Consider the following 25,008-nt stretch of genomic DNA (forward strand, 5'->3'; position numbering starts at 1 on the left):
CTCAGGGCCTTGCTCAGAGGTATCTCAGGGAGGCAGAGGACATCCCCCACTCCTGACCTACTTATCAACCTATATTTGATGACTATGGTATGATAAGCTGCAGACTCAGCAAGGCTGGGAGGCTGCAGGCTCCCTGTCTCCTGGAGGTCCAGCTGCTCTCCATCTCATTCTAGAGAGGCTTCCAGGGCAATCTACTGGAAGCCCCTCTCCCCAGCTCTGGGCACAAAATATAATATATATGTAATTTGGGTTTATTTGTTTTTAACTGAGGCTCATCTACAGAAGAAAGGAAAAAAAATTAACCTCAAAGAGCTTTTTCTTCCTACCTTCCTCCCTTCCTCCCTCCCTCCTTTTCTCCTTATCATTTCTCCTTCTTGGAATACTATGCTCCAGGAATGGGGATACAGAGACGAACAAGATGGAAACGGCCCCTGTACTCATGGAGCCCACAGTCTAGTCAAGAGATCACAACAAACAATCAAAGATGACTCGATGGGAGGAGGGAAGGGGAGTTGCTATTCAGCTGGTATACAGTTTCAGTTATGCAAGATGGTTAAGTTCTAGAGATCTACTGCACAACATTGTGTCTACAGTTATTAATACTGAATTATATACATAAAAATTTGTTAGCAGGGTAGATCTCACATTAACAATTCTTACCATAATAAAAAGACAGAATATATGGTTGAAAGTTTTTAAATGTTCTGTGATGGAAAAGAACATGAGTCTATGAAGTAGAATAGCTAGATAGAGAGTGATTGATATTTGAGGACAATTAATTGGAAACAAGAAGGGATGAGTAGGAGTTGGTATGGCAAGGGGGATCCTGGGGAATTCCAGGCAGAGGGGGCAGCAAATACAAAAACCCTGAAAGAACTTGGCAAATTCTAGGAGCCAAACATCTGAAGTCCTATGGCTGGAGAGGGGACACGGAAGACTAGAAAGGGATGAAATGAGTCTTGGAAAGTTAGCACGGCCTAAATCATTCAGGTCTACATAGGTCATGGTAAGGAGTATGGATTTAATTCTAATTTAAATGGAAAGCCATGGGCAATTTTATGTAAGAGGATGGCATAGTCAGATACACATTTTTAAAATGCTACTTTGGCTTTAGGTAGAGAATGGATTTGAGTAGTGCAAGAGCGGATAACAGGAGACCAGCATGGAGTCTATCACAGCAAAGGTGTAAACCTCTGCAGAATGCAGACTTCCCCATTACAATCTCTCCACAACATGAGGTCCTATCGTTTGCACACACCGAAAGTGGAGAATTCATCATTGATATTGAAAACTGGTTCTATCTTTGGTTGGCTCTGACCAATAGAATGTACTGATTTCATTTTCCCCTGCTGAATCTACCACTTATTGATTCAAACTCTATCATTTTGGGGAAGCTATGCGGGAGAAGTTTCATGAAAATTCTCCAAGCATCTGAAGGCATCTGTGTTCCTCCCTTTACAGGAATCACTGGCTCTTTTGGCTGCCTCCTCTAGTCTCTGCCTGCACATCAGACTAACAACAATGACTAACAACTTCCACCTACACTGAGTGTTTCTACATTCATCAACAGAACACTTGACTTCTACAACCTTGGGAGCCAGTAGGACAGGAATTTTTAGCTTTATTTGTGAGTGACAAGAATAAAACTCAATGTTGTGATTTACCCAAAACTGGTAAGATAACAAGTTGTTAGAACTGGGTGCTGAATCAAGTCCTACAACTCCTCATCCAGCATTCTGTTCCTGTTAGAGTGAGCAGCATAGATGGAGGATAAACTGATGGGTTCTGATCCCTGATTGTCTACGTTCAAATCCTGACTCTGATACTTGCTGTGTGACCTTGGGAAAGTTACTTAAACTCTCTGAACTTTGGTTTCTTCATCTACAAACAAAAAATACCTACCTCATGGAGTTAGATGTGGATTAAATGGGCAAAAAGATTAAAACCATGAAGCATGGTATAAATCCTGTATTTATAATCAATAATTATACAATCAATAAATGTTAGCTACTACAGCATCCTAGACCTTCTTGGTCAAAAACAACAGTGGTGAAATAAAAGTTGCTGTGTGTTTAGTATAAGGTATCTTGGTTTAGAATATTAACACTACCATCATGTCATGGATAAAATATTTAATGAGTGACTTGATTCTTCATCTCTAAAATGGGCACAATCTTACCTATCTCACAAGGTTGTTGGGAGAGTCAATTTTACAAATAGTAAGAGAAATCACCTAGCACCAAGAACTATGTACTCATCAAATGTTAATCTCCCTCATCTCTTTGATATAATATCATTCCCTCCAGGAAGACTTCTCTGATGCCCCAGGCTGGGTTAGGCACCTTCCTTTTTTTGCCCTTGGCACCTTGCACCTGCTTGGAACACTGATGACACTGAATTAAAAGCATCTACTCCTCTGTCTTTACCTTTAGACTGGAGTTGCTTGATGTTCCAGGTACTGTTCTAAGCACTTTGCAAATGGTAATGCATTTAATCTTCACGCGAACTCTAGGAAGGAGATGTATTACCATTATCTTTGTGCCAATTAAGAAACTGAAGCCAGGGAGGTCAAATCACATGGCCCAGGTGGCACTGCTGACAAAGAAGAGGCTCTCACCTGTCCCTTCTTTTTGTTTGGGGCTCAGGGCTGATGTCCTCCCTGGAAACAGGACTTCCATGACTCCCTCCTCGAAAGGGCTCACCCATTCACTGTAATTTCCATGGTGACATTATTTCCAAGGTGACGGGATGGGAAAGCAGGAAGAAACTGCACAGGGGAGAGATATACTGCAGTCATGGCATTAAGCCTGAGGTTTGAGATAGCCACGAAGATTCACTGGGAAAAAATAATACTTGGAAAAAGTGTAATGTCTAGTATTTATCACCTTGGTCTACTGGTAGTTCATTCTCTCTGACATCTATGGAGATTCCTAGGAGCTAATATACTAACTCATACCTTGCCAATGCACTGTGCACTTTGTTGCTGTTATTAACTTTAATTCTCACCTGTTATTCTCCAATTTTGTTGCCCTGGGTCTTCTGTAACCCATTAGCAGAGTATTTTAGTTCCCAATCTTTCTGATCCACTCTTTCACTATTTTTTCTTCCTATAACTTATGTTTTCATCAAAATAAATGTCTTTGCTATTCCCTGAACACACTCCAAACTCCGTTAGCCCATCTAGATTACTTTTTCCCTAAGTAGTGCTCTATATGCATATACAGCTGCCATCGTTCAGGGCCATTTCTGATTCTATTCATATCCTTTACATGTAGTAATTTTTCCCTTTATATGTCCTTATTCCTTGTGTAACATCTATAACATGTAATATTTTTATCTACTTACCATATGCTATGTGTATTTAAGGCTTTGATGCTATAGATTTTGGTCCAACAAATATTCATTCCCTTCCTCCTCTCACTCGGAGTAGAGAGACTTGCCCAGAACCCACTGATGTTGAACTTGCCATGTGATTTGCACTGGCTAATTAGATACTGGTGGTCATGCTGTGAGCCGATGCTGTGGTAGTGGGGCTGCCTCTGTGTACTTCTGGCATTGCCATGAGAGGGTATGCCTGGTTTAGCCCACTGGTCCAAGGAGGGTGACAGATATGAGAACAAACCTAAACCTACCCACAGTTTAGAGACAAGCCTAGCCAAGCTAGCCTAAAGCAGCAGACTCCCCCAGACAACATTCAGATGTCTGACTGAGAAGAAATGATGGCTATTTGAAGCCATTGAGTTTTAGAGTGGTTTTATTATGCAACATTATTGTGGTAATAACTGACTGATGCTAAATCTCAACTCCTTTCCTATACTCTGAGTTTTTTGAAGCTAGGAACAGTCTGATTCACCTTTTCTTCCTCATGCAAACTTCGAAGGCACAATCCTAATATGTATTTTTGAGCAAATGAATGGATGAATAAATGAATAATGGAAGACCTCTAGAGAGAGATTCAAAATCAAGGGAGCTAAAGTACTCATTAGTTCAACAAGAATTTACTGAATCCTTATTTTGTGTCAGGCATTGTTACTGTTAGAGAAACAATATTTAGTGCTAAACAAACCAGACTTGGCTTCTGGATGCTGTTCGGTGGCTTGGGAAAGCTTGAGCACTGGGGATTCATGATGCAGTCAACGTGCAAACTCTGATTATCCTTGAATCACATGCAAGGGCACCAAAATAATCAGAGAAGTGATAATGGATAGAAAAGAGTAGAAGATCCCTCTCTTACTGCTGATTCCCATTATCTCAAGTTAAGAGCAAATCCCCAGAGAGATGGGAGGGATTTGCATCCATTTGAAGAAAATGAGTAGTAGAGGCTGACCTGAGGGGTAAAATTGAAATCTAAAGGCAGAGGTATTGGTGGGTCATTTTCAGATTGCTGAATGACACCTCTGTCTCTTCCCACTATTGTGGAGAGGCTGTCAGCATGCTGAGCCTAAATGCCGTTATTATCTGTAAATCAAAAACCTGGATCCATGACAGACTGACCTCAGTGCCCTCTGCTGAGAACTTTTCCTGATTATTAAGCATTTCTGTCACACACTCCTGCCTACCGCACCTACTCAACTCCAAAGCTTTGGCTGAGGTAGCTTGTGGCTCATGACTTCCATTTCACAACAGAAGGAGCTCCAGGAATGAGGAGCAGAGCTGAAATTCCTAAATCTTGGAGGCCATCAACAGAGCCAAGACTGAAGTCCAGCTTCCCTTGTCTTGGATGCCAGCCACTGGGGAGAAAAGTCATCCAGCATGTGCTTCAGTATCCCCCGAGGTTCTGTGTTTGTGTCTATGTTTTGAAAGAGCAGGTGGCAAGGATGAATGGACTGTTAGAGAGAAACAGCAACTTTTGCACCGCTTGAGGGATGGTACTGCAAAAGGAAATAGATGGCTCTTTCCAAAACTAACACCTTTCAGCTAGAAAGAATAAGGGACTTTTTACTCCCTTCAATGAGTGACACATTGATGTGCTAGCAGACTCCAATGGGGACAGCAGCCACAAGAAAATAAACTTTTAGGTCAAGTAGACAACTATCAACAGAGATCTATTTTCTAATCGCTGTGCAGTTTAAATGTGATAATGCATGTGCAGCATTTGGTTCTTTACTTTGCATATGTCAACAGTGACAATATAATAATAGTAACATTTATTGAGTACCTACAATATGCCAGGCAGTATGCTAAATCCTGTGAAGGTCTCATCTCAATCAGCCCTTCTAATAAATCAAAGAGACAAGAACTCTAGGTATTGCCATATGAGGAAACTAAATCTCAGAAAAGCAAAGTCCCTCATCCAGAGTTACACAGCCAGGAAATGATAGTGCCAGGATTTGAACCCACACAGTCTTGCTCTGGAGTTTCTGGTTATAACCATTACTCCAAATCCCCCTCATGATCAAGATTATGACATAGAGTAAGTGAAAGTTAACATCATCACCATCATCATTCTGTTCTTTATCATAATCAAAATTATGAGGTGGCGTAAAAAGAAAAGTCACTGCACAAGGGTAGTTTTCTGGAATGTTGCTACCAAAAGAAACTGTTAATTGAAAAGTAAGGATGCAAGCTAAAATGTGGCTTTTGGGGCCAAATCATTACAGACAGGTAAAGAAGAGAAAGGTCTTTTACGTCCAAAATATTTGGTTCCAACTTCACCATACAGTAACCTAGGCAATGTCCCCCCTGAGCCATTTGCAAACTTGATTATAACATGGCCTGATCCTTCACCTCTCCAGTGTCTGTAACCTTTGCCAAATTGTCTTTGCAGTTCCTCTTACCAAAGAGGCAGAACCTATTTCCCCACCCCTTGAATCAGGGCCTGGCGGTATGACTTGTTTTTACCAATAGAACGAGGCTGCAGTGATGGCGTGCCAGTTTTGAGCCTTGTGTATTTCTACCTTCTGTCTTATGCAGTCACTAGGAGAAGCACATGCCTGGGCTAGCCAGTTGGTCTCAGAAGGATGACAGATATGTGGAGCAGAGACTTCCCTGCTAAGGTGCAGCAAGCAAACTCAGCTTAGAGCTGAATCCCAGCTGACTCACAGACCCATCCATGAGCCTCACCCAGAGAGCGGACCAACCAACCCACTGACCTGTAAGCTCTAACAACATAGAACTGTTGTTTCATGTCACTAAGTTTGGGGGTAGTTTGTTGAGCAATAACAGGTAACTTGTACAGAGAATGATGATGTATATAATATACTCAGTATCTGCATCTAACAGCTATTGAATAAAGAGTGGTTCCCTTTCAAACCTCTTTAACTAATCAGAAAAGTCTCAGTTCTTGCCAATGAAAGTCCCCAAATCATGCTAAGATCGCAGGTGGAGGGAGACAGCTCAGGGATACCATGTATGCTTATACTTTGGCTCCTGGGGGTGGGGGGAAGTCAAGTGACAGAAACCCCAGGAACGTCCCGCACCAGAAGCAATGAGCTCCACCATCAACAGCCAGATGGCCTAACAGCCTCAGAGCAAGTTTTCCTAGAATAATTATTTCTGTTGCCACAGTCGGTTATTTCTATGTCAAAGGCAGTTCCTCTCTTCACTCCTGATTTTCCATTTCTCTAGAAATGACAGTATCTGATTTAGCTCTTGGAAGAGCGCAGGGATTTTAGGAAGGAAGGAGGCATGGGGTAGAAAGGCAAGGGAGGAAAGGAACAAAACGCCTCACCAAAACAGGCTTTACACATGTAAAGTGCTAATGAAATTCAAAATAACAATAATTAAGCTTCCAAGGCCAAAGGCTCACATTTCTCACCATGAATATTCATCTCCATGTTATCTTTTGAAGGAATAAAAATTGGGTGAAACAGCAATGTGTGTAGGGTTTTTTTTTTTTAAATCTTCTTCTATTCTATTTTTACCTGGACCAAAGTAGGCCCTTGGCTTGATATTGTCTGTATTCTAATATTCTTTGTAGCTGTGGTTCCTGTCTCACAGCTGTGATTCCTGCCTCGCTGGGTGGCCACACACAGACATCTTAAGCAGAAGATGCTTAAACCGTCAATAAAGTGTAAGTTAAAAAGAACTGGGGGCAAAAAAGCTGACGCTATTCTCTTTGCGGCAGCTGAATGGTCACGGGTGGAATACCACTTTGACTTGGCACTTGGCAACCAGGAATCTGGACGAGGGGATGCAGAGCATCTTTTGTTACCTGGCGTAGAAGGTTAGGCGGGTATGCTGAGCTATCGATGGAGAGGTGCAACTTGCTGTCTGTAGTGGTCTGCAGCTGGCTTCCAGGTCCAGAAGAAGTCCTTGCAGCAGCTGTCATTACAGTGTGCTGTAAGTGCATACACACTGTGTCAGTCGGCGAAGGTGGCCATCACATAGCACCACAGGGTGGGGGGCTTAAACAACAGAAACGTATCTTCTCACACAGTTCCAGAGACTGGAAGTCTAAGATCAAAGCGCCAGACAGATTGTTGTCTGGTGAGAGCTCTGTCCTTATGTGTAGATGGCTGCCTACTCTCTGTATGTTCACATGGCCTTTCCTTGATGTGTTCATGTGGGAAGGGGAAGAGAAAGGGGAAGCAAGAGAGAGATCTCTTCTTCTTCTTATAAACCACCAATCCTATTGGATTGGATAAGGGCCATGCCCTCGTGACCTCACTTAACTTTAATTACTTCCTAAAGCCTGTCTCCAACTACCATCACATGGGAGCTCAGAGCTTCAATATATAAGTTTTGGAGGTCACAGTTCAGTCCACAGCATACAGTGTGACCAGCTTTCTCTGCAGGCACTCACAAAGGTAGCTGGTTCCCACTGTCACCAACAAGGAAAAAAATTACTCATATTACCCGGTTATGATGTAATCACTGGCTTGTATTTCAAGGAAGAGAATCAGAATGTCAGTACTGATAACACCACTCCTGAGGGGTGGAGACAGGGGGATTTGGGGTGGAGGACGTGGAGGAGTGAGGCAGGAATCACATGCTTCAGCAGAATCCCGTGGGGACAACTAGCCCAGGAGCTGTGAGCCAGAGGGCTTCCTTCCCCAGGTCTCTGAAAAGCAGCCAGATTTGCCTAAGTCAGCAATCAGGCAGAGAGCCCCAGAGACAGAGGAAGGACCCTGGGGACCGGCTGAGTGCTGGTGTGCCCTGGGCAGAGGCGCCACAGCCAGCAGGCTAATGGGGTGGGCATGGGAGAGGATGCATAATACACGGTGAATGCTGACAACATGAAGATTTCCCAAAAAATTGCTCTCACCATGTCACCCACAGCTTTGCTGACACACCTTCAGCTTTTTGGTGCCTTTATAATATGGGCCTGACGTTCTTAACTTGGCATTCATGACTCTACCTGCTGTGGTTTCAACAAAATATTCCAGTTTTTTGAGAGGATAGTCATAGCACACATTTAGGCTGTGCTTTTTTGAGACAGCCGCTATTCTGAGTCTTCTATGCATATAAACTCAAGGCCAACAAAAAAAAAACTGAGAAAGCAGAGGTTACTATCCTCATTTGATAGATGAAAAACACGGGGCTCATGGAAATTAAGTGGCCCAGCCAAGGTCACAGAGCTAGTTAACAGTTAAGCTGGAATTCAAACCCAGGACATCTAACTCCGGAGCCCATGCTCATAATTGCATTTACAGGATACGTTTTCTTCTTGTACTTTATATGGCAGAATCTCTGGCCTTCTCTCAAACATGTCCTGCGTTCTCTGTGTCCGAGGTGTTCCACCTCATCTTGTTCTCTACAGATTCCAACTCTGGTGAATATTTAGGACCAAATTCAAGGGGCACCTCCTCTGTGAAAATGTTCACGGTCTCCATGCTGGAGGTGGTATCTCCCAGATCATATCCCACGGAGCATTTTATCTCTTCTTCTCTTGTGGTGATTGCCATTTGGGGACTGAAAGAAAATTAATATGACCGGAGTATAGCATGTCAAATAATACTCAGACAGGATGCATCAAAGCTCTGCGGCACCCTGTGATCTCCACACGGGCATGGGACAGGTATGACAGCATGCCTCACAATCCCTACAATAGGGCACTTAGTTGTATCTGGTGAGATGAGATCCAGAGGAAAGTAACAAAAAAACAGAAACAGTGAATTGAATAGGTAGAAATCTATTTTTCTCTCTCATAAAGCAAGTCTGAAAGTAGACAGTGAAGAACTGTTCTAGTAGTTCCACTGCCATCAGGGACCCAGTTTGCTTCCACCTTTCTGCTTCTTAATCCCTAAGGTATAGCTCTGATTATGGTCCAGAATGGCTGCTTGAGTTCCATCCATCATATGCATGATCTAAGTAGTAAGACGGAGAAAGAGAAGACTTTGTGGAAGTGCCAACACAACACTCGGCTTAGACCTCAGGGGCCAGAATTCGCTGCAAAGCAGCTGAAGTTGTCTTTTTTAGTCATTCGGAGGTATGGCCTTTCAGGTAAAAGTGAGAATTATGCTATTAAGGAAAAAGGGATAAGGTAAGTTTTGGAAGCAACCAGTGATCTTGTCATCATAGGTCCTCAGTAAATATTCAAATCAGTAACTATTTCTTGAAACCTACTCTGTGCCCACCCCTGTGTGAAACACTAAGGATACAGAATTCAACAAGAAAGCGAAGATGCCTGCTTGCTTTGAATTTATACTTTAGGTGGGAAGATGAATAAAACATTACTTAGAAAAATTTTTGTGCTGGGGGCTACAGTAGGGTGGGGGTACAGAGTGCTACAGGAGCCCCCCATGGTAGAATGAATGGATGACTTGTCTTTAAGAAAAAACAAGCCCTTTTGTGTTCTACGCTACGAGGCCTAGGTGAGCCAGGGAACACACAGGGAGCCTGAGGGAACGTAGGCTCGTAGGTTCTTTCCTCCATATGCCGAATGGGCCTGGCCCACTTGTTATTTCGGACAAATTACTTAACATCTCCAAAATTTAGTCTCTTCAGTCTGTAAAATAAAACGATATTGATTCTTTCAAGAGTTTGTGGGAGAGCTAACATGGCCGAAGGGCAGGTGCTGAACAAATACGGGCTCTTTCCTTGGACGCAGCCATTACCGCCTGGCACACCCTCTTCCCCTCTGGCCTCCACCCTCTAAACGCAAGGCCCAGCCCTTCAGCTTAGACACCAGTCAGTTCTGGATGAAGCTGAGATTGAGTTTGATTTTTTTTTTCCCTTGAGTTGATATAAAGGAGTCTGTTCCTTAATTACTAGTCATTGCTCTTCACACCCCAAAACCGGTAACCCACTCAGCCCATCAAAGCACGCCCTTTGAATTCTGGACTAGACAGGGAACAGAAAGTATCTGCCAAAAGGCATCTTTTCTTTCAGAGATAAAAGCAACTTGAAATGCATGTAAGTCCTGCACCGTTGTTAATTAATCAGGATTTGCTTTAAAAGCTTAAACGTCTTTGATGCAGAAAGCTCAGGGAACCGGAACCTTTTTTTCTGTTCTGGAGAGGGAGATGGGTGGGCATGGCAGCCCAAAGGGGTGTGTGTGGGGTAGGAAGCAGATGACCAGTCTGTTGCCTTCCAGGACAGATGTAACGGGTGTGGAGGGCACAGGTTCCAAGGTGAGAAGACCACCAGGTTCATGCAGGGCCCACCCATTCATTAAAAGAAAACAGACTCCAAGCTACCAAGGCTGCTGACGCAGCTGTCTTCCTAAGGTTCCTTCCTTCAGTAGGAGTTTACAGGAGGAACTTCCATTCATTCATGCAACATTTGATTAGTGGCCTTCTACCACATGCCAGGTTGAGGATGGAGTAGCGAATAAGACACAGTCCCTCTATTTTCTGAAGAGTGTAGCACAGTGGTTCTCAAATGGGGGATGCTTTTGTCTTCTGGGGCGGGCGCATGTGGCAATATCTGGAGGCATACTTGGTTGTCCTAACTGGGAGAAATAATACTGGTATCTAGTGGGTGAAGGTCAGGCATGCTGCTAGACATCATACCTTGCACAGGACAGCCCCACAACAGTTATCCAGCCCAAAATATCAGTGCTGGGGCTGAGACACAGGGAGAGATGAACATTCCCACAGGCCCTTTCAATAAAGCATAGTAAGTGTCATGTTCTAGCAGGGGCAGTCAGCGAGCACCAGGGAATGCCTCCCTGCAGAAGTGGTATATAAGCTGAGACTTTACAGATGAGTGTGAGTGGAGGGTGTGCGCAGGGCTGGGTGGGGCAAGCAGAGGGAATGAGGGCTCAAAAGCAGGAGAGCCAGGAGGGAACAGTGAGAAGGGACAGGGGCAGAGGTGAGGCTGGCAGGCTAACAGGGGTTGGGACTTGTGAACTGTGTTAACAATAGGGTTTTGTCTGAAGATTAATGCAGAATTGCTGAAGGACCGTAAACCAAAAAGTGACCTAATATAGATTTGTTATAGAAAATTACATAGCTAGACCCTGTCCCAGGTACTTGGAAAGAGACACAAAATTGTGCCTTACAGTCTGAGAGATAATAAATGAACTTAAATGAGATCAGAAAGCTATGATACAAATGACGTGGCAGAGAAGACTGGAGACAAGGTCAGGGGACATCAGTCCTGTCTGAGGCAGCCTGGGCCGCTGTAACAGAGCACCTTAGACTTGAGGGCTTAAACAACAAAGATTCATCACTCGCAGCTCTGGAGGCCGAGAAGTCCAAGAATGAGGTGCCCACAGACTCAGTGTCTGGGAAGGTCCCTCTTTTTGGTTTGCAGACGGCTGCCTTCTTGCTTGTCCTCATGTGTTGGGGAGAGACAGACAGAACCTGCTCTCTTCATTCCCCTATCAGGACACAAAACTCCTCACTGGGGGCTCCACACCCATGACCTCATCCAAGCCCAAGTACTGCCCCAAAGCCCCATCTCCAAACGTCATCACACTGGGGATTAGGGCTTCACCATATGAACTTTGAGGACACAAAACATCCATTACATAACAAGTCCCTTTGGGATCAACAGAAAGAAGGGATTCGAGTGTTGGAGCAAGTTGGGGAGGTTATTGAACAGACTACGGGGAAGGAGTTGGAGCTGAAGTTGCAGCTAGAGTGGCAGAGCTTAGCATCGGATGTGCAGGTGCCCAGTGTAAGGTGAAGCTGGGAATGGAGAGAGAAGCAGAGCAGTTGGCTCTCGCTTGCTGTTTACCTTTGTCCAGAATGAATGCCTTTCAAGGTCTTAAATGCAACACATTCTCTGTTGCTTCCCAATGTGCTACTTGGAATATTCTGCCTTCTTTTCCTTCCCAACCATACTTTGACCTGATGAACACTTTACCAGACTGCAGGTCTCAGATTGAACATTACCTTTTCTGGAAATTTCTCCATGGTTGCTTCAGTCTGATGACTGGAACCATTTAATTGTCTATTGCCCAATTAGATGATAACCTTCATGAGGGCATGAATTGCTGTCCATTACTGTACCTCTCATTACTTAGCACAATCCTAGAAAAGAGCAAGGTCTTGCTAACCATTTATTGGCTTGACTTGAAGGTAAGCGAGAAGAAAACAAACACAGTGGAATCTAATCTGAGGAATGGCTCAGGGTCAGGATCAGAGTTTCAGAACTGAGGCTGCAAACTCAGAGGGGGTGGTAATCCTATTTATTTGGTGTTCACTGAATGCTGTGGGATTGGCATTGGTGCTTAAAGTTCAGGGTTATACCTATAAAGTGAGACAGGTGCACAGATTTGGGAGAAATTTTTTTCCGAGGAGAGAGGAGCACTGGAAAATGATGTAGATAAAGTGGTAGGTCAGCTCGGCCTTGGTGGACAGACAGCTTGATGCTACTTCTGCACGGCTCTGTTCTCTCTGCTGGGGCCTATGTTGATCTGCCAAATTCTCCTCTACACACCATGGGCTCTGTCAGAGCACAGGTGTGGCTTAATGCGCAGTGTCACCTAGGTTACATCCCACAGAGGACACCTATTATGCGCTGTTACAGGCTGGGATCTCCAGCACATGCATTCAAAGCACAAAATACTCACATCATATTCATCATGGCCTACATTATGTATTCATGATCATGAATAGTGTGTGTGCGTGTATGTGTGTGTGTATATCCATAAAAACATGCATTTCGTTCAGAGGCTTAACTTTTCAAAGAACTTCTGCAACTAGAACCTGATTTCTTCTGCATAGCAATAATATGAAGTTGGTGAGGAAGACATTGTAAGATTACATTACAGTACAGATGAGGAAGCAGGGGCCCAGAGAAGTGAAGTGACTTGCCCAAGACCACACAGCTATTGTTATGCAGCTGAGGATGGGACCCACGCCTCTTAGTTGCCAGTTAATCAAACCCTTCCATTCCATTATAGGTGAACTTCAGATTGTGAGCAAATAGGTTAAATGTGTGCAGGAAAACAACTGCCATTAACTCAACCTACTATGGAATATTTGTGGAGACTCAAAATATGATCATTGGATATGTGAATGATGTTTAATTAAGGAGTTGGAACTTCCGATTGACCAAAGAAATTAATTTCTTCAATTATAAAATTGGGCTCTTGTGTTTAAGTAATATGCATTATGGCAAATTTTGGAAATAAATGAATAACTGGTAATAATATGAACTTATATTCATCTGAAGTTAAAAGCACTGGGTTTCATATTCAGCCTATATTGATACTGAAGTAAATCACTAAGGATCAAAATCCTTCAGGGAAACTGTTTCTTCCCTAAATTTGAACATAAGTCCAAATAACAGAAGGTTAATTTTGAGATAGTCTGGCTAGTTGTAAAACATATACATATACAATTATAACTAGTTACACTAATATATAAAGTCCTCATAAACACTTTCAACTTGAAACAAATATATTCCCTTTGTTTCTTTTCCCATATCCTTCTCAACACTGTTTATTTTTTTCATTTTTCTTCCTTTCTCTCACCTGTTTCTAAGAATGTTTTCTCTCTGTGAAGGTTTACATAATAAAGCTAATGATAATTCAGACTCACTAATTCTGAAGAAGAAAGAAATAAAGATGTGTTGAATTAGGCACAAATTCATTTATATGATCTGCAGCTTTTCAGTGTTGTATTTTCAAGCATTTGTATAAAGAAGCACATTTTCGTGGTGTTCCCATTGTCTTTATCTTTCATTCTTGTTCCTTTATGCATGCACATGCACATGCACACACACACACACACGCCTGCAGAGACAGAGGCTATTCCTATGCAAACTTTACCTAAACAGTGTTCTCCCACAGAAAAATCACTTCCTTCCAAGGAAACAAATACCTTTGCCACATGCCACAAGGCTGGAGTGGGCGGGAGGACTCTTCATCCAGAAATACTCACCTGCCTGTCAATCACTTAGCACTGTAGCAAGGAAAGCTTCTCTGAATGCCAAGCAGTTAGGAGAGCTGTCCACACTGGACACTGGCACAAGGCCCTTTCCTCTAGGTGACTTGAGTGGCCAACTCCAAGATGATCTGAAGGACCCTGTGTCAGGAGACAGATCTGATTAGTGGTAGTAGTCCTTCAAAAGGACTTCCATCATCTGCCTGAAGAGCAAAGCATGCGTGGGCTTCCCAGAGCTAAAGATAAAACTAAGCAGAAGCATCGGACAGATGAATTATGGCTTGGGGATTCCGTGGATGGCCTTTTATCCCTCCCATATTACTCGAGGGGAGAAAGATCACACACAACATACTGGTAGATCACAAGTATATGAGTGTTGATAATGTGCTTCCCCTATTGCACAAAGGAAGAAAACACACAAATGGGTTAATTAGCTGCTATGCAGAATTTAATTAGAGCATCTTTGTTCACTAAGCTTTAGCCAGAATCTCAATTATCAATTGCTATTTCCAGGATTTTTGAGCATGGATGCAAAGTTTCAGCTGGAGCTCCCCATTTGAAGCTTAGGGGTATCAGCTATCTTACATGTGGCAGTGGCAGTCAATTTCAATACAAAATTTTGATCACTTTGAAGTTGTCCAATTATCACCAGGAACAATGACTCATTTCAGCACTCAGAGGCATTTCCCCCCATATGTGTGTGATGATAAGTAGGTTTTCTAAGGGTCCAGACTGGAGCCACAGCTGGGAACTTGGTGACATTTTTTCCCATAAAATGAAGCAGTAAGTGACCTGGATCATGTAATTCCTCATTTCATGCTCACAACATTCCTCTAAGGTAAGTAATATTATTATTGTTGCTGTTGTGATCAGCATTTGCTAGATAAAGAAGTCAGTCACAGAGAGGTTAAGGGATTTTTCCAGAGACCTGGACCCAGGTGGTCTCGATCCCAGGTCTGGACCTTAACCATCACGCTCCTGTGTCTCTCAGTAATGGGACAGCCTCTGGCTGCACGAGCTCCATGTCAATTCTCCTGGAATCATCAACTGAAACACACCATTTCTTTTACAGAAACAATGTCATTTAGACACATTTGATTCCAAATGACAGCAATCAGACCCTTAACTTACACAGACAGTGAAATTTATGACGAGGGGAGGGGGTGGCTCTCGAAGAACCAGGGCAGGACTGCAGCTGGACCTGAGAAGCAAGGGGTCCAGCAGCTTGAACGGCATCTGGACTCCCTCATGCTCATGTCCTTATTTCTGCCATCACCTGCGTCTGCTCTCTCCTTCATTCTGTCTGTCTGCAGACTGGCATCCTGCAAGTCCCTGGTCCCACAGAGAAGTGCATGGCCGCAGATTCTGAGCTTTATTGTTCACATGCTTGAATTTAAGGAAAGACTTGTCTAATGCGTGCCCCTAATATTCCCATAAAGCCCCAGATGGCAGCGATCACCATCACTGCTTCCGCGGAGGCCCTTGCGGTGGGTAACTATCGGTTTCTGTGTCTTACACTTGGATCAGCTCCTTCTCCTCCTGCTACTCACATGCCTGAAGTAGGAGCAGCTGTGATTCAAAGTAAAAGCGTTACGACGGTCCCCAGTCCTCACTGGGCCAGTATGGAGCTTCCCTCACGGTTTCAAATCTGTACCTGCTTTCGAGAACCTGATACTTAGAACAGCATCAGGAAGTAGACAAGGTGGTTACTGTTATTACTAATCTTTTTTTTTTTTTTTAACAGATGAAGAAACAGCAGCTCTGACAGATGATAATTCTTACCTAATTTTGCACTACTATCAAGCGGCCAAGTTCTTTGTCAATGACTGCACAACTAAATCAAAATTCAAAATTTGGCTTTTAGTCCTGGTCTACCCTACACAGCGGATTCCACAGGCAGTGCACCTGATTGGAGGATTAGGAGCCAGCTTCTGGGCTCGCCACAAAATATTGCTCTGCTCTCCTAAGAGGTCTGAAGCACACAGTTTTTTTGGGCCCAGCCTTCAGAATTTAACCTTTTTCCTAGAATCATTCCTTTTTTGGCACTGAGCACATTCAATTTTATTATTTCCTACTTAGCTCTTTGTGTCCCCTGCCAACTGTTGGTTCTGAAAAAGTGGCCAACGTTGTAGAGGTCAAAGCTACCGAACGTTCAGCTTTCTCACACCGAAGTCATGGGTTTCTTTGCTCCTCCCCTACCTTCTCTTAAGAGAGTTGCCTCCACTCACCAGCTCATCAATCACTCTCACCGGTTAATACATACAGGCACCCACCTCTCAGAGCTTCACACTGAGCTAGGCACGGCTCTCTGCAGGGGCTCATGAAACACATTTCCAGGAAAATTAGAACAGATCTCTGGGGTGAATGGTGTCCTACAAATCATGAGCATGTAGTTAACCAGCTGTACAGCATCTCTCACTCTAAGGCACAAAAAGTTGGCAATCATTTTGAATTTAAAACAAGAGACTCCAGTTGCACAGAAAAGAGAGCATCTTGATCACTTCGGAGAAAAACACTGACATGAGGCCACTCCGTGAAGATGTTGCATCAGTGTCCCTAGATACCTGTGCGGGTGCTGACTCTTGCAGTAGCCAGCCTCCAAGGTGGCCCCCAGTGAGCCTCGTCACCTGGTGTTCACGTCATTGCATAGACCCCTTCCAATAGGAATAGGGCTAACCTGTGTAACCAATAGGATATGATAGAAATAACACAGTGTGACTTCTGAAGCTAAGTCCTAAGAGATAGTGGGGCTTCGATCTAGTCTTTCTTGGACTACTTGCTCATGGGAAAGTCTGCTGTCATGTCATGAAGATACTCAAAAAGCCCATGAAAAAATTCAGATGGGGTGGAACTGAGGTCTCCTGGAAAAAACTAGCATCAACTTGCAAGCATGTAAGTGAGATACTTTGGATGGGGATCCTCTAGCCCCAGTCGAGCTTTCAGATGACTGGAGTCTTAGCTGACATCCCAACTGCAACCACATGAGAGATTTTGAGCTAGAACTGCTTAGCTAAGTTGTTACCAAATTCCCGACCCACAGAAACTATGAGATGATAAATGTTCATTATTTTTTTTAATGATTTAAATTTGGGGGCAATTTGTCATGCAGCAATAGAGGGCTAATACAGCTTTAACATCCTGCTCTGCCCACATCCCATCTAAGAGAAGCTACCTTGACACAGTCCTTAAAGAATGAGCACAACGGTGCTGTGTGCCTGGTGCCCACCTTACTCGGACTAGCAGATGATGACAGGCAGCCAGGCATAGAAACAACTGGAATCCGCATTTGGGAGTTTGGATTTGGGTAACTGAAAGACTGAGTAGGTAACTGGTGGACACTGCTTCTGGGAAAGGAATAGAGAGCTGGGGGCTGTGTCAGCTACCCTGAGCCAGGGACAAGCAGAAAGCAGAGGAGGATGCTTTTGACTGAGGGAGAAGAACAAGAGGCAGGAGAGAAACAGGGAGGAGAAACAAAACCACACACCAATGAGAAAGTAGCTTTAGGTCTGAGTGGCCTCTCAGTGCCTTTTCTCAGGGGACTTGAAGCCAACTCTGCATTGTCAGGTCTCAGCCCCACTGGTTTAAACCAATCTAAGATGCAAAGGCACCTAAAGGGTTCTTATGCAAAGGCACCTTCAAAAAGCATTAGATGACCACCTTTCTGGATGCTGGGGCATTTACTTAGAAGGAAAGGCTCTGGACTCAAGGTCTTAGGAGTGATGATCCATAGAGGAAATAACATATTTCCTTTGCCATCTCTTCATTTTAAAGGCAAAGACATGACTTAGAGAAGGGGTTTGCATACAGCCCTCTTGTGCTTTTAAGAGATAATGCTCTTTCTCTCCCCTGTACTAAATAGGGATGTAGCTAGGAAAACTGTCTTCTGTAAATGTCTGTTCACTTTTTTTCTACTAAGCCCAGGCTTACGAACAGAAGAGACTCACACAGCTTTGGAACCGTGATTTTTCCCCTCTGGATCCCATGACTTGGCCATGATGGATAACTGGAGCAGCAGGTTCTAGGGGAGAGGTCACATCCCTGCCTTGCTTATTGGTATGAACCCTGTCTCAGGGAGAGGACACTCCCTTGAGGGGCCCTGAATCGGCTTGCACGTTAATTTGGCATTGAGACTGAGCCCTCTATGTGCGAGGGAGGTCTGGTTAGGAGCTCTTACTGTTTCCATAAAGCAGCAATGCTAAATGCTCAGATTATGCTCCAGCTTCCTCCTCCTGGGAGGCCTCACAAAAAGGAACCTTTACATGTGAAATGTGTTGAGAGCTCCCTTTGCTTTTCATTGCGAGAGAATGTAATAATAGACAGTATATTGGCACCTGAAAACATGAGGTGCGTGAGGTACTCAAGGCCAGCAGATTAGGAGGTGTCGGCGGGGATGGGCACTGCTGAGGACGTCTGTGTGCAGGATGTGCGTGATATGAGCTCTACCTTGCACAGGCCAAGAGGTGTGGGGTGGGCCCTGCAGACCAGAGGCAGGGGAATGCGGCTCTTGTGCTGATTTCCAAAGGGAGTCGATGATGTTTCCAACATGAATACAAAGTGACGTCTTCTGCAAGGAATATTTCATGCTTTTATCAACAGCCCACATCAGTGTGATTTTATGGGAGAAATTCTCCATAATGGTGAGGGATCTCTATTTACAGGGAATTTTTAAGTGAGCTGCAGTGATTTGCTTTCAATAAAAGAAGAAACAGAACATCAGAGACACTTCCAGGGACGGTCTTGGAATGTGGAACCATCATCTTTGTCAGTCTCTCTGGAAAACACTGGCTACCTTGTTTCAGCTTCTGCTTTGCTGAAACACGATTTTAGGGGTTTGGCCCTGCTCACCTCTCCAGCCTCATCTCTGACCATTCCCCATTCCAAGTCTACTCCAGCTACACTGAACTAGTGCAGTTCCCCATCTCCAAGCTTATGCACCTGTTATTCTGTCTGTGTTTGAACCCTCTTCCAGACCTGTCTTTACTTAGCTGACTTCCTTCCTTGTTTCAGAGCTCAGGTGAGCTATCAATACCTCTGCCAAGCTTTTTATGTTCCCTTCCACTTTCCATCACCCCCCAGTGGAGATCTGCAATGGATAAGTGTCTGGCATTTCTGGTTACCCAGCAGCTTTTGAGCTCACACACATCCTTCCTTCCTCTGGTCGGGCAACGTCCTGCCTGACTCCAGTTTGACCGATTGCAGCTCCGGCCCAGACTAGCAGGCACACTCAAGTCAGACCTTGAGAAGAAAGTCAGGGAAATGAGGAAGGAGACACCCACACACTCTCTTCCTGGGGGAAGTTGCTATTAGAAGCGCCTGGCATTCAGGCCATAGGAGTTACAAGTTCGGGTGTCCAGCACCAGGGCCAGAGTATATGCTGTCATCTTTGGTCACAGGGCAAGCCGTGTGCGGTTTGCTGGCCATCCCTACACTACGGTTTGGGTGTTGTGTGGTGTCTAGGCCTGGCTCCCTGTGAGCCACCTTTAACCCATTCCTTTCATCAATTCTTTTTCTGCTTAGATTACCTGAAAGTGTTTTTCTTGCCCGTCAGCGCTGACTGAGATGGTACTCCATCCTCTGTGCCCCACCAGACACCTGAACTCCCCCTCACTCCACCTTAGCTCTTCCATCTGGTTATCTATCTTCCTATTTATCCCACCAATTTCCTGAGGGCTGGGGGCCAGGTATACCTTCTTCCTAGCTCTTACTGTGACACCTAGTGAAATAAATATTTACTGATTAAATAAACACACAAATGAAGATTTTTTTTCCTGCGTGTCTTTTACCCTTCTCTGATTCAGGAGGACCTTTGTTGGTGGCACTTTCCCCTGGAATGTGTGAGCCCCAGAGCACATGTCTATGGGTGTCAGGGCATCCCAGAAGAGCTGGATGGGATCAGAATGGGGGTAGACAGGAACCCAGAAGAGCCAGAAATGAAACAGAAGCACTTGGACCTAAAGTAATAGACATGCTCATTGCCAAGCAAGTGTAACATCAAGGATTTCTGTTGGATTCAAGAGATGAGGGCAAGTTCATGGACAGAGATAGGGACACTAGGGACAGGAGCGGAGGACAGGCTTAGGAGTGCCATGTCAGGTGGGAGGGAGAGCGGGCAGGGCTCACCTGCTGACGACGGGGCTGGGCAGAGGGAAAGCATCTGTGCAACGCTCTTCAGGTAGAAGATCTGGCATGGGCCAGGAAGGGAGAGAAAGCTGGTGGGGCTGGTGGTAGTGATGGTCCAAAGCTATTGAAAGCAAGGCTTAGAGAGGTACAGTGACTAGCCTATGGCTCCACAGCAGTAAGTAGCAGACAAGAGATATGAACTCAGGTATGCTTGATTCCAGAGCCTCGCCCTTGAACACTAGGTTATAATGACTTGAGGTCGTATCTCAGCTGAGCAAACAAGTGTTAGTTTTCTTACCCCTTTTGAAATTCAAGAAGCCAAATGAAGATCTAGGAGTGAGGAAAGAAAAGAGACTTGTCTGGATGACAGGGACAGTGAAGGACAGAGCAGGAACTGGACTCCAGATGTCTCAGCTCATCCCAGATGGCCACCTTGCTTTGGGAGAACAATCCAGGAAGGTGAGACTGGCCCAAGGAGCTGTGGGAGGAGGAAGGGGATACCAGCAACTGGCTGTCTAGGGGAGCCAAACATCAGTGCTCAGATAAAATGATTTCTGCACAGTTTGCAAGACTGGCTAATGAGTGCCTCGTGAGCCTTGGTGAGCGGCTGCCGTCCGAAGCCGCCGAAGCCTGTAGAGTCTTGCTCCCCACTCACCTGACATACCCAGACGTTACACGCTTCGAGGGGAAAACACTTCTGATCTGCATTGGCTCCAGTCCCAAAAACCTGAGATTTATGGGCAGGCCCGCTGGGGGAGAGCTGATACCTTATTTCAGCTGTTTCCCCATGGGGCCCATCCCCACTTTTCTTGTCTCCCAGATGACAGATAAAAGGACCTTGGATGTATGGAATCTTGAACCTGGTCATGTCTCCTAAAATCCCCTAAAGTAAGGACTTAATTGGCCTTCACAACTATCTGGGGCATTATGAAAAACACGTATTTCCAGTCCCATTTAAGCCCCCAGAGGCTGGGGTGTTAGCAGTGTCCAGTAGCACCTTGAGGATGCTGACGATTGACTAGGTGGAGGAATCACTGATCTAATCCAACAGAATGGTAGTCACATGTTAGAGACAGGAAAGGCAGAAGCACAGCAGGGCAGGGGGCAGGCAGCAGAGAACCTGGTAGAAGTCTAAACTCTGCCATAAGGTTGCTGTGCAGCTTAGGGGAAGTCCCTGGACCTTGCTGAACTCCGGTTGTCTCATATTTTAAAAAGAGACATAGTAACAGAACTCGCTTCATAGCACCGTTGTAAGACACGAGTTTAAAGTTCTTAGCTCATTGCCTGGCAAAGTATATGTTTCCTCTTACCAACTAGTAGTCGGGGAGCAGACAAATGAAATAATTATAATCTAGTAGGATAAATAATTTCAATCATTGTCATTGTTGCTCGCATTTCTTAATTTTTTAAATGAACTTCAAGACTGCTCACCATTCCTTCCTTTGGATCCTGCTAGAGGATGTCAGTCCCCAGACCACAAGATGATCCCCCCACAGGTGCAGGGAGATGAACTCGCTGTGACATGCTCTCCTTGTGTTCTCTGACTTTTCTTCTCCCACCAGGCCAGCCTGCAAAGACCTAAACAGACCCCACAATGGCCTGATTTGCCATCAAAGTCCCTGTGGAGTACAGAGTCTGAGCAAATAGTCCCTCCCCACAGTCCAGGGTCACAAGCAGCAAGGCCTGGGTAATCCCCAGGGACATTGCCCCAAGGCCTGGCCCCAGGGCTTCTACTGCTCAAACTCCTTGGGCCCCCTCCGAAGACACCAAATGCAGTGTGCTTGCCAGTGGGAGTATATGGCCCCGAATGTATTTGCATATCTGCATATGAATGTAGGTACACTTTCTATGTGCACATGTGTGTACACATATTTGCAGGCATAAACCAGACAAATCTACCACACTGAGATTGGGTGGAAAGAAAAGGTGCTGAGGTTTACACATCTTCTATGGTGATAGGCATATAATAGGTGTTTTAATAGATGAAGATAGAAGGAGTGAATAAATGACCAAAAGCAAGAGAGTCTCAAATAGAAGCCAAGGGAAATGCTATAAATCAAAAGTCAGGGGTTGATAAATTCAGGGCCCTGAAAATATGTTTACCTTCGTTTGAGGTGGCTTAATTTCAAAAGTCCTACAGATTTTACAGTTAGACAGACTTGGCTGAGAATCCTAGCATAAGCAACTTAGACTCTCTAACCAGCTCCTTCTTTGTAATCAGGGTGTCAGTTTCTAGTTGATAAGATTGTGCTGAAGATTAAATACCATATGTGTGTTCAGTCCAAGCACACTGCCCGTTGCAGGAGAATTTAATAAGCCTTTCCTCCCTCCCTCTCTCTCCCTCCTCTCCTTCCTTCCCTCTTTCCTGCCTTCCTCTTATATTCCTTCCTGCGGATACAGTGATGTATTACCTTTCAAAGTGCTTTACTAGACATGTCGGCAGAGCCGCCCAGGGCTGGGATGGCATGTTGGAAGGTCAGCTTGGAGACAAGAGACTATTCTAGACAGGTCCTAGCATTCTTTCCAAACTTCAAGCCCTGTTAGGAGTTCACTGCTACAACTAACTTCCTTTGTAAGAGCCAGTGTAGTGCAGCAAAAAGAATAAGCAAACCAGACTTGGTGTGAGATTCCATCCAGGTCCTGCCATTACAGTAGACTAGTGACCTTGGGTTGATCCCTTCCCCTTCCTGGTTCTCAATTATCCTGTCAGATGAAGGGACTGAGCCAGATGAGGGTCCTTAGAACTCTACAACGCTACCTGAGAATATAAATATTTTGGGTGCTGGAGCAGGGTGAAGCAGAGTGGCCAGCATTCAGGGGCCAGGGTGCCAAACAGGGACAGAATTTACACAAGGTCCTATGCAATCACCTCAGGCCACCTATGGCGATGATGGGGTAGACAGCTGGGGGCTGCTGGCACAGACCTTAAGTACTGGGGCAGTTTGGGAGTCACAGTCTACTGGAAAGGTTCTCCAGATGTGAGGCATTACAATACCCTTCAGGAATGCCCCTCTTATCAGGAAGAAACAACAATTGTGATAACAGTGACCACCACAGTTTACCAGCAGTCACTCAATTCCAGGGTCTGCACTAGGTGTTCTCCATGTGACATCTGGCATGTTTGTCATAGAACATGGGGTCAATGCTACTAATATGATTCCCATTTTACAGATTGTAATTGACCTGCAAGGTGAATGGCAAGGTGGGGTGTGAGCCAAGACCATCTGACTGCACAGCTGGCGCTCTTGCTAGCCACACCCAGCATCTCTGTGTGTTGTTACAACCCAGCAGTCACTGGCCCAACCACTAGAGCTACCGCAAGGACTACAGGCACTGACGACATGCTACCTTCTATGCAGACACTTCACACTTTTCCAAAATGCCTTTCCACTCATCCTCCCCATGGCTTCTCAACACCATCCCCAAAAGAATCTGTAATGGGATTAATCCTGTTCTGCAGATTGAGATAGTAAGGCTCTGGGAATTTGCTTCTTGCATCACACCAGGACGCTTGGCTCCAACGGTAGCCCTTCTCTTTCAGTGTGATGTTGAAATCTGCTTGGAGTGAAGTGTGATCGCACCTCTGGCAGAGGGTAAACTGAGGCACAGAACAGTTCAGCTGTTTGCCACATTTCTTACAGGGAGTTGTGAGTACACTGGGTGCAGAGACTGGCTTTCCTGACCGTGGTCCTCTCTGCTGCATCTGTCCTGCACTGTATGCTTGCTGGAAGGTTCCCTGCTGTCATTTCAGACACGAGAGCAGCCCTTGGATAGATTGGAATTTCTAACCCACATGCCTCTCAGTTCAGCACTCAGCAGACAGAGCTCAGATGTCATTAATCACTGTTCTGTTTTCACAAGTGCGGTCAACCCCCGTCCCAAGCAAAGGCAGACACCCTGGGGCCAGAAGCTCTAGACACAGAAACTGGAGCATGCACCTCAGCACCAGACAAGAAGGAAGGGCTGAGGTTACTGCAGTGTCAGAAGGACTGCGAAATCTTCAGCGCTCCTGTGGGGAAAGAGCTTTGCTTAGAGACCTGCCAGACAACCAGAACTCAGCCTCCAGGAGCAACTCACCCAGAATTAAATCCTGATGCCCTCTGTTGGTGTTTTCCAGTAATGGTAAAATTTTGGAGCTTTGGAAAGGAAGCAACACTCTGTAGGACACACACAAACCCCATATTCACACACAAGTTCACATGCACCGCATTTTTACTCTCAAGAGTCTGCAGAATAGAATCCTAGACAGTCAGACTTGCGGGGACTTTATAAACATGTGAGTCTGGTCCTTTACTTTTTGCAAATGAGGAAATAGAGGCTGTCAGAGGGAAAGTCACTTTCCCGAGTCAAAAGATGATACCCATTCTAATGACATAGCACACTGAGCAGTTACTACGTGGTGGCAGTGTGCCAAGATCTTTACAGTCCCATGCCATCTACTCCACCGCATCCTTACAAAGTATTCTCTTGAATTTATGGAGGAGGAAAAGGAGTTGCAGGCAAGTTACAAAACGTACCCTAAGTTAGTAAACCTACCACTCAGCAGGTCTCGGATGCTAATGCCGGCAGATTTGGCTCCAGAATCCATGCTGCCTCCCACTTAGAGACTCAACTTTGAACTTGGATCTCCCAACCCTCAAGCTTGTGACCTTTATATGAATGTGTA

At 44.9% G+C, this 25,008-nt stretch overlaps 1 long non-coding RNA gene across 1 annotated transcript in view; it reads right to left on the bottom strand.

Annotated features, from left to right (window-relative positions):
* Positions 1-8,461: 8,461 nt before the first annotated feature.
* LOC130683032 (uncharacterized) overlaps positions 8,462-25,008 on the bottom strand; it is a 107,496-nt gene continuing 90,949 nt past the window's right edge. Inside the window, exons 3-4 of the long non-coding RNA XR_008996612.1 lie at positions 14,220-14,363; positions 8,462-8,853 (exon numbers count right to left, since the gene is read on the bottom strand). This is a non-coding gene — a long non-coding RNA (uncharacterized LOC130683032). The remainder of the gene's footprint in view (positions 8,854-14,219; positions 14,364-25,008) is intronic.

The sequence above is a fragment of the Manis pentadactyla genome, chromosome 3, assembly GCF_030020395.1.
Source record: "Manis pentadactyla isolate mManPen7 chromosome 3, mManPen7.hap1, whole genome shotgun sequence".
NCBI lineage: Eukaryota > Metazoa > Chordata > Mammalia > Pholidota > Manidae > Manis > Manis pentadactyla.